Source organism: Orcinus orca, chromosome 11, assembly GCF_937001465.1.
Source record: "Orcinus orca chromosome 11, mOrcOrc1.1, whole genome shotgun sequence".
In the NCBI taxonomy this organism is placed as follows: domain Eukaryota; kingdom Metazoa; phylum Chordata; class Mammalia; order Artiodactyla; family Delphinidae; genus Orcinus; species Orcinus orca.
In genome coordinates, this window is record NC_064569.1 from 4,539,453 (window position 1) to 4,548,082 (window position 8,630).

General features: G+C 48.9%; 1 long non-coding RNA gene across 1 annotated transcript; it reads left to right on the plus strand.

Annotated features, from left to right (window-relative positions):
- Positions 1–742: 742 nt before the first annotated feature.
- Positions 743–6,597, plus strand: LOC125960525 (uncharacterized). The gene is made up of 3 exons (XR_007470268.1): positions 743–926; positions 2,383–2,448; positions 6,397–6,597. It is a non-coding gene; the product is annotated as an uncharacterized LOC125960525 (long non-coding RNA).
- Positions 6,598–8,630: the final 2,033 nt, after the last annotated feature.

The following is an 8,630-nucleotide window of genomic DNA, read 5'->3' on the forward strand; positions in this document are numbered from 1 at the left end:
AGGGATTTATGTGCAATTTGATTTTAAATGAACATCTTGTGCAAAAGAAGAGGCAGCTTGGCACGAGTTACTGGTGAGTTCATAGCTTAGGCACTCTTGGTCATAGGGATATGATACTGTGAAGATCAGCTTAGCTCATGTGGCAGCAAATTTTAAGAAGGTTGACCAGAGTGAGGCTGTAGAGTCTCTGCCTGGGAATCTGTCAAAGGTCTGGGAGGCACCACACTGCTTCCTTGAGGGGCTTTGAAATGCAGGCCGTGTAAAACTGTGAGAGCCCTCTGAACCCACGGGAACAGGGGAGCTCTGGGCACCCGTGTGTGTGAAGCAGGTTTGATAGAAGAGCATCCCACTCAGCTGCTAACTCAGGGATGTGACCTCGGCCAAGTCACTTGCCTGCCTTTTGACTTGCTGTGGGAGGAGGGATAAGGCTAATTGACCTCTGAAATTTCCCTCCAGCTCTGACACCCCATAGTGAAATGGAATAATGTGTGGATAATTGCTCTGAAAACAACAGAGCACTGCGGGGTCTTTCGGTTAAACTCTGCGAGACTAGTTGTAAATCAGGGCCTCTATCAGGGCCTCTACTGCCTACCATCTTAGGCGGCCACAGGGCCTTTGTTTGGCATCCGGGTTTGCTGCAGCCCGTGAATCAGTATTTATTCCGTTCCTCACGTCAGCGCCTTCGCCAGTGTTCTCACTCTGCCTTGGTTTCTCCACCTCCCCTTGCCTCTTCCAACCTCCTGTGACTCGGATAGATTGCATTGTGCCTCTACCAAGCTTGGACTCCCTGTCAGTCTGGAGGAAGAGACACTAGAACCAGATTGGTTCGCCACCACTAATTTTGACCACATGCCTCTTCCTCCTGAGCTGACCTTCCCATTCTCCTGGTGCTTCTGAGCATCGTGGAGACGGTGGTGGGGCGAGAGGTAGGTTGAAGATAAAGAAGGAGGAAGACAAGGGCCAATCGTAAAGGAAAGAAAAGACCCAAAGTGGTATTTTTTTCTTTTAAAGTTATTTCTACCAATTCAAAAATAGAAAAGGCCAGCTCAGCTATGACAAGGAGGGTCAGATGATCACTAAATGCTAAGCAAAAAGGGAATTCCTCAAGACCGTGGGAATCTAGTGGAGAGTTTAGCTCTGCTTGGGCAGGTCAAGGTAGTCTTCAGAGGAGGTGACATCTGGGATAGTTCTTAAGGATGGAGAGGAGTTTTCCCTGCAGCGAGAAACACATCTATGCTGAGGGTAGGGCCCAGGCAAGGCAGAGAGATGGGAGAGTGCACAGTGGGCTTGAGGCACCTAGGAGAGGCAGGTGCCAGGTGTGTTGGGAGCATAGGGTGCTTAGGTGAAGATGGCAGAACTGAAATGGAAGATAGAGACCATTTAAATGGTCTTATCTGTCGTGTTAAAGAATTTGGGCTTTATTTGGGAGGAAATGGAGAGGAATTGCAGGCTTTTGAATCGGTAGGCAAGATCAATGCTGAAGAACATAGTTCAAAGGTCAGGTTATACAGTGAAATTCAGGTCATGAACAACTTAACAATGGAATGGATAAGTATAGAATGAAATAGAAAATATCAAAGAACATGCATGTAGTAAGTACTGGTTCATGAAGTACATGTCTTTGTGTGTATGATTGTGTGTGTGTCCTGGGTCACGATATAAAAGGTACTTATTACTGTCAGTCATGATCTTAAAAGTCTGAACTCCATTGCATTTGCAGCCCCTCCAGGGGGGTGGGCTGGAGGGCGGAGACACAGGAAGTTCTTGCAAACAACAGGCGACCTGCATTCTCTCCCACTTCAAGTTCCTGAGAAGGAAGTTGCTTAACTTTTGAAGACAGTTAGCTGATCTCTTCCAAGGCCTCCTCTGCAGAGGAAAGGTGATTACACTTGCCCTGCATGACGGAGGGGACTATTGAAGTATTTGGTAGCCTGCTGCATTGGCAGGACACCTGCCTGACAGGGCACATAACACGGCCAGGAGCTGGAATTCAGTTCCTTCCAATCTCTGCCCCAGACCCTCATGATCCTGGTACAAATCATCATGCTGTGATTAAAACCATGGTGTTTTTCCATTCTTCCAATGAAACATGATGCACTTACTGCAGCCATCAGTGGGGGCCAGTAGATGTGTATTGTTCCCTGATATGGTGTGATTGGTATCTGGGTACCAGTTCAGTGAAGATGGGAGACAGACGTCATCCCCCACTCGTGAGTAATGGACTTATGTTTAAAGCACTGAAGAAGATGACATCATAATGTCTGTGGTCAGTAATACCAGTGTCTTAACAGACCTGAGTGTACGGAAGCCCTGTGGGGATAATGTATGTCAACTGAACAAAATGCACAACCTAAAAGTTGAGAATTATGTTTTATTTGGCAGACAAAACTGAGGACTTAAGCCCGGGCCACAGCATCTCAAGTCACACCGAGGGACTGCTCTGAAGAGGTAAGGGAAGAACCGGGATCTATACGGGTTTTTGCAACAAAGACTGGGTAGCCGGAACATCAAAAGATTATTGTTAATTAAAGAAAAACCAGACATCTCAAGTTAAGGAATTTAGCGCTTTTCTATGCAAAACTCTGGGCTCACTGGAGTCCTTCCTTTGATATGCACTTCAGCTATCTGGGGCTGGTATCCTGTGCTTTCCCACCGTGAGTCCTCTCAGAGTGCACCATGGGGGGTGGCTGCAGGGGCTGATGGCTTGATGGTGGGCATCCTGTTTCCGTCCTGAGTTTCATCAGCGCTCACCGTCGGGGCAGCTGTAATGTGTTGGCTTGGTGGCTGCAACATCCTTGGTTCACTGATACGACGGCACCGTTTTTCATTCACATGTAGTTTCCCATTTATGCAGTCATAGGACATCTCCCTTCTGCTGGCCTCACAAGAACCAGAGCTGCTGCCACCATAGGCCCTAGGACATACTCATTGCTTTAAGACTGGTTCTCAGGGTCTATGTTTGTCCTAACTCGGACAGCCTTACGTGCAACAGGGTTTTGTTGCTTTCCAGAGTTCAGCCACGTGGAGAATGTTGCTCCCTTGTTGTAATGCAACATGGTCCAGTCTGTTTCATTATAAGGTGACTGACACTGCCTGTGATGACACACTGTGCACACCCACGCCCTCCTCTCCCTACCCCAACCAAACCCTGTGGTACAGATACCAGCCCATTTATGTAGCTCCAGACATACAGCTTCCTGGTTACAACTTCAGGGCAAACATATCCACGCCTCTCTTGGACTCCATAAATCTGCATATCCTTCCTATCCGAGCTGGGATTTTTCCAGTTCCTTTGTCCCTTGTTCCTGACTGGTACCAGATTTGCAATAGCAAGACCAACCAATCGTGGTCTGAACGCCACTCTGTGCCACACCCTATACTGGACACTTTATATATTCAGCAAAGTTCCAGGAGGTATTATTATCTCTCTTTTCCAGATGGAGACACCAAAACTTGGACACTGTTAAACGTTTCACATCTAGCGAATGATCAAGCTGTCTCAAAACCAAGTTTCTCGAGATAGTAACCCATGCTTTGACCCCTGAGATGTGCTGCATCTCCTGATTCCTCTCAAAACCATCCTTCCCCAAGAGCTGGGAATACCTTCTCTCTCTTGGCCCATTCTATCTTAGAAAAAGCAGGAAAACTCACTTACCTCCTTAAGATAGAAGGTCTAAGTGGAAGTTATTCTTGCACTGGGACTCATACAGAGGAAGAATTTCCAAAAGTTGTATGTTCAGACTTCTGCCTTTTGATGGAGTTCCCTGGTTGTGAAACAAAGGATTGTTCTCAGCGTCAGATAGAAGAGAGGAAAGGAAAGTGGCCCAAATTACACAGCTCCTGATCTAAATAAGCTTGAACTCTGAGCCAACCTATCCCCGTTTCTTCAGCACTTATTCACAGCTTTGCCCTCCATCTCTGCCTTCCTCTGGACATCACTATTGTGTCAGAAACACCGACCAGTCATTCCAAAAATATTGGAGTGAGTCTATACTAGCCATCTTTGATGTGCATAACCCTACTCTTGGCATAGAAGTAATTATTCAAGGCTTAAGCACCAGCGGCTCGACGCGCAGAAAAAAGATCAGAGGTGGCTAGATGCATAAAGAGCATGTGATGTAGGAAAGGTGTCACAACGGCCAGGTTGGAAAACAGACCATCCTTCTCACCAGCCTGACATAACAATGCTTTCCCTTTTGTCCCTTTGCTTGGAACAGAGAATAATAGAATTTCCTGAGTTGGAAAGGTTCTTGTGGGTCACCGAATCCAGCCCTTCCCACCTGATGCAGGAATCTGCACTGTCACTTCCCTTCTATCGCTCAGCCGACCTCTCCTGGAACACTAACTGCTAACTGCTGTTTGACATGGACTCCTGACTCCGTCTGGGGGAAGCTTTCACGTTTGGAAATTGCAGTCATTCTCTAGCGAGCTTGATCTGATTCCCCAATTCTGCCACTCATGAGTCCTCTTTCTACACCCTGGGGTGATAAAAGTCCTAATCGTAAGAGTCCTTCAAATATTTGAAGGCAGGGATGGTGGCATTCTTAGTCTTCTCTTCCTCACGCCCAGTCTGTGCCAGTTTTGCAGTGGTGTTGCTACTCTCCGTAATGTCAATTTCACGTGTGGGGCAGATTCTAGTAAGTGTGTGAATCCTGAGCTTTGACCGTGTGCCAACTCCCTTCAAAGACATGATCTCATTCAATGCTGCATCCAGCCTCTGAGATAAGAACACTTTACCTTTTATAGAGGAGGGAATTGTAGCTCATGAGGTTAGGGGTTTAGGCCAAGGCCATATAGTTAGAAATTGACAGAACTGTCCCATTAACCTGAGCCTTTTGCCAAACACATGTGCATTAATTTTTTTCCTTGATATACGAGTTTCACCAGGGCAAGGGTGGTACAAGACATCCAAGATACAGGCCTTCTTATCCTTAGCTAAATATAAATACTGAGAGGAGGTGATGTCTTTCTGAAATCTCAAGTCTGACTCAGTAGAGCCCTTTTCTCCCTCTCCTTCTCTCCCACCTGACTCTGACTGTGGACTGTAACAAGATATGCGGCCGCCTCTCCATTTTGGCAGATAGAGGAACGGAGCAGAGAGGTTGATACTTTCTGTCCATATTGACTCACGGACCCTGTCGAAATCAGAATTGAATCTCCAAGTCTCAAAGACAGTTTTCTGTACGCATACACAGAAAGGGCTAATTTCACGTGTGTATGCTCAGAGTGGAAAATATTGGAGACATTTGCCACTTTTCCATAATATTTTTGGAATACAGGAGCCCTCTGGTGGCCAAAATAGCAGGATGGTGTCCTTGGGAAAGGCTGTCCGAGATTTCCTGCCAGGACTCCCCTAAGTCATCTCTGGCTTCATTTTGAGGTCACTCCTTTGCCATTTAGCCCTTTTTCTTCCTATGTTCATGGAGGGTCCTTTGCTTTCTTTGCACATTCTCCTTTCTCTTTTCCCCGTCGAGTTCCTCTCCGCACCTTCCCCTCCAGCCCCAGCTGTCGCCCCCGATCCCCCTGGAATCTCTCCTTCCTGCGGTCTTTGGCCTCAGAGGACCCTTTCTGAAATCTGGCCAGTTCCCCTGTGGCAGGTGCCGATCGACAGCTGCTGCCTCTGCTGCTGCTTCAGTCGTGTGGAATTCAAATCCCTTGTGGGTGGTTAGAGCCTGCAGATGGATTAACTAATGATGCCTGTTCATCAACGAACATTTGCAGCATCCCGTTAAGCTCACGGGGGAATGCTGCTCATCACCCAGGACCCAGCTTTCTTAGAAGAGCAGATGACTTTCCTCTCCCTTAAGCCCGAGGAGCTGACCGCACATCACCTGGTCCCTGCGGTGGGCCAACCACCCAAAGCTCGGCCATTCCAAGTTTCTGCGTTCAGCTCTCTGTGGCGCAGAAGCCTGCTTTCCTCTTATAGTTTGCACTGAACGGCCTGGCTTCTGGAAGTCCTTGCCGCGCTGATACCAACCAGGGTCCTTGGCCTTCTCCAATCAATAGAAATTGACTAGAGGCCAGACAAGAAATTCAGGCAAGGCTTTATTGGGGTCCCTGCTGCAGCAGGGGGGAGCAAAAAGAAGTAACAAGTTCCCTTGCTCACTCCCCAGGGTGGGGATGCAGCAGGCTGGTTCCTTCTATGGGTGAGGGTGTCGGGCCAGAGGGGTGGATTAGGGAGGGGGCTTGCTCACCTCTCCGGTAGCGTTGTGCTCAGGGGGCATGCGCAGTACCCTGCTTTGGCTCCCAATACCTTGTGTTTGCTCCCAACTCTTCAGAAGTGGCAGTTGGGTTTTTTTGGTCTCTTTGTGTCTTGTTGTCCATAATTTGGCCCAACTGCACATGCACGCAGTTATTTTTAGTCCCTCATGGTTTCTTTGTATTTTGTTGCTCCAGGAGACGTTTATCCAGGTGCAAGCACTGCAGCAAAGGGTCCCAGGTCCCAGGTCCCAGGTCCCAGGTCCCAGCCTTAGGACTGTGTCTGAACACATCAGCAAATAAAAACCCACAAAATAGCCATTCTATGTGTGGATAATTGAGAATCGACCATCAACCCAGAGGCAGATAGGGGTGGCTTCAGTGGACCACAATGAACCACATAAGGGGAAAGGACGCTAAGATAGGACGAGGCAGAGATTTGGGTTAAGATTTTCAACACTGTCTTGCTGGCTTTTCGTGTAATAAGGGGATGGGGCGGTATAACACTTAGGAAGCACATTGGACTCGGGGAAAAAGAGCTCCTTTAAAATGAGCGGGTGACTATTACTTTACGATGCTCAACTATTAGTGGCTTAATCATAGGGCTGTGATATTGGCCAGTTCATGACCCTCACTCTGGAGACAGTCAGAAAAGCCCTCCAGAGGATCCAGAGTCTGCCACGGGAGGGTGGCCGGGGTTGGATGTAGAAGGAGTTTTTCTGGGCTTGTATGACGGTGAAGCAAGAGGAGGGATCTGGTAGGATCATGAAGTTTGGAAAGCTGCAGCTCTCTATAATCTGCAGAGGAAATGGCTAGAGAGGGTGGAGAGGGATACAGAGGGCATAGTTAATATGGTCCAGCTCAGTGAGGGATGGTGCGGTAGCGCCAAAATGCAGCTAAGTTTCTGCTTCTCCTCCCTCCAAGGCAAGCAGGAGTGGCCATTGGATGAAGCACGCTGAATCGAGGCTCCCGGGGATGAGGGTTAGGGCGGCATTGGAGAGTGCTTCCTGCGGGCTGCAGAATTCTCTTCTCTCTCGATTTTAAGACAGTGTAGATAAGTCTTTTTAAAAGCCTGCAGGTGTATATGGGTGGAGACCTTCCTCCAGGAGGGATGGGCTGGCCTCTGGGGGTGCTCTAGAATGCTCTCCAAACCCGGCATTCTAGAACCTCCTGAGGCTTCCCGTTTCCTGGCATTTTATGGACGTTTAAAGTGCATGATGTCTAGGGGTTGGGGGTGAAAGGGTGATGCTGAAGCGTGTGCAAAGTCTGTCATCTGGACCCAGCGTCTCTCAGTAGGCTGCCTCCTTGCCTCTATCCCCGCCCAGCAAACCATAGCTACTCTCCCGTCTCTCCGTTCTGACACGACTTACAGGATTTGCTAGAATGTCATCATTCCACCAAGAACCCTTGCAGCAAATCACCTTGAAGGGCACCTACAGCTCTGAAATCTTCTGCTTTCGCAGGGGTACCCCGCTCCAGAAGACTGTAAGCTCCTCAGGGGCAGGGGAGAACCTCACCTACAGGGTTCCTGGCATGACCAGCCCTTGAAGGTGGTGGTGGAGGGGTGGGAGATAGATCCCGCCCACCCAGTCACCTTCCAGGAGGAAGCCAATGATGCTTTAGGAGCAAGAGGCACTAGGAGAGGCTGGGGGGACTGCCACCTCTTGTTCGCATGCCTACCGTGCACCCCGTTCTTAAACTCCCTCCATCAGGAGATGCTGAGAGCCAAACACCAGGCCGGATCTGGAAGAGTAGGTCAGCCCATGCACCTCACACTCCAAACTGGAAGTTGGGGCTGAGCTGTAGAAAAATGCTCCCCACCCCACTAGGCATTGGGAGAACTCTGCTTTCTCATGACAGGACGAGATTTAGGCTTTTCTATGAAAATGTTAATGTGAATGGAAAGAATAGGCGAGAAAGTTCGGGCATGGAGCCTAGGCTTTCGTAAAGGGTAAGATTCCTCAGCTGTCATAAATAGCAGTGGGAGGGGGAACAGGTGGTGAATCCCTGCTTTCCTTACATAAATATTTTAAGTGCATCATAAACCCCCTCTGTTCTCCCAACCAGTGAGTCCTCGCAATGTTTTCGTGCTCGCAGCTTAGAATGCCAGGAATTTTTTTCCCCAGATCAAGCTGGTGCATCCCTCTGCTAGTGACTGCTGGTGTTTGGGGTAAATAGACTTTGGTTCTAGGAGGAGGGCTTGGGTCCTAATTCCCTCACTTTGATAACTGATGAAGAGGCTGGCCCGACCTCCTGGGCTTGATGGACTTATGGGCTGTCGGTGGAAACGTGTCCTGTTTCCTTTCCGATACCCGAGCCCTAGCACACAGGAGTTATGTTTGCCAGACAGGCGAGGTGGGAAGTCGTGGCAGCAGCTCTGGGCGAAACCAGGAGGACCTGATGGGGCCAATTGAGAGAGGGCGTCGCTGGTT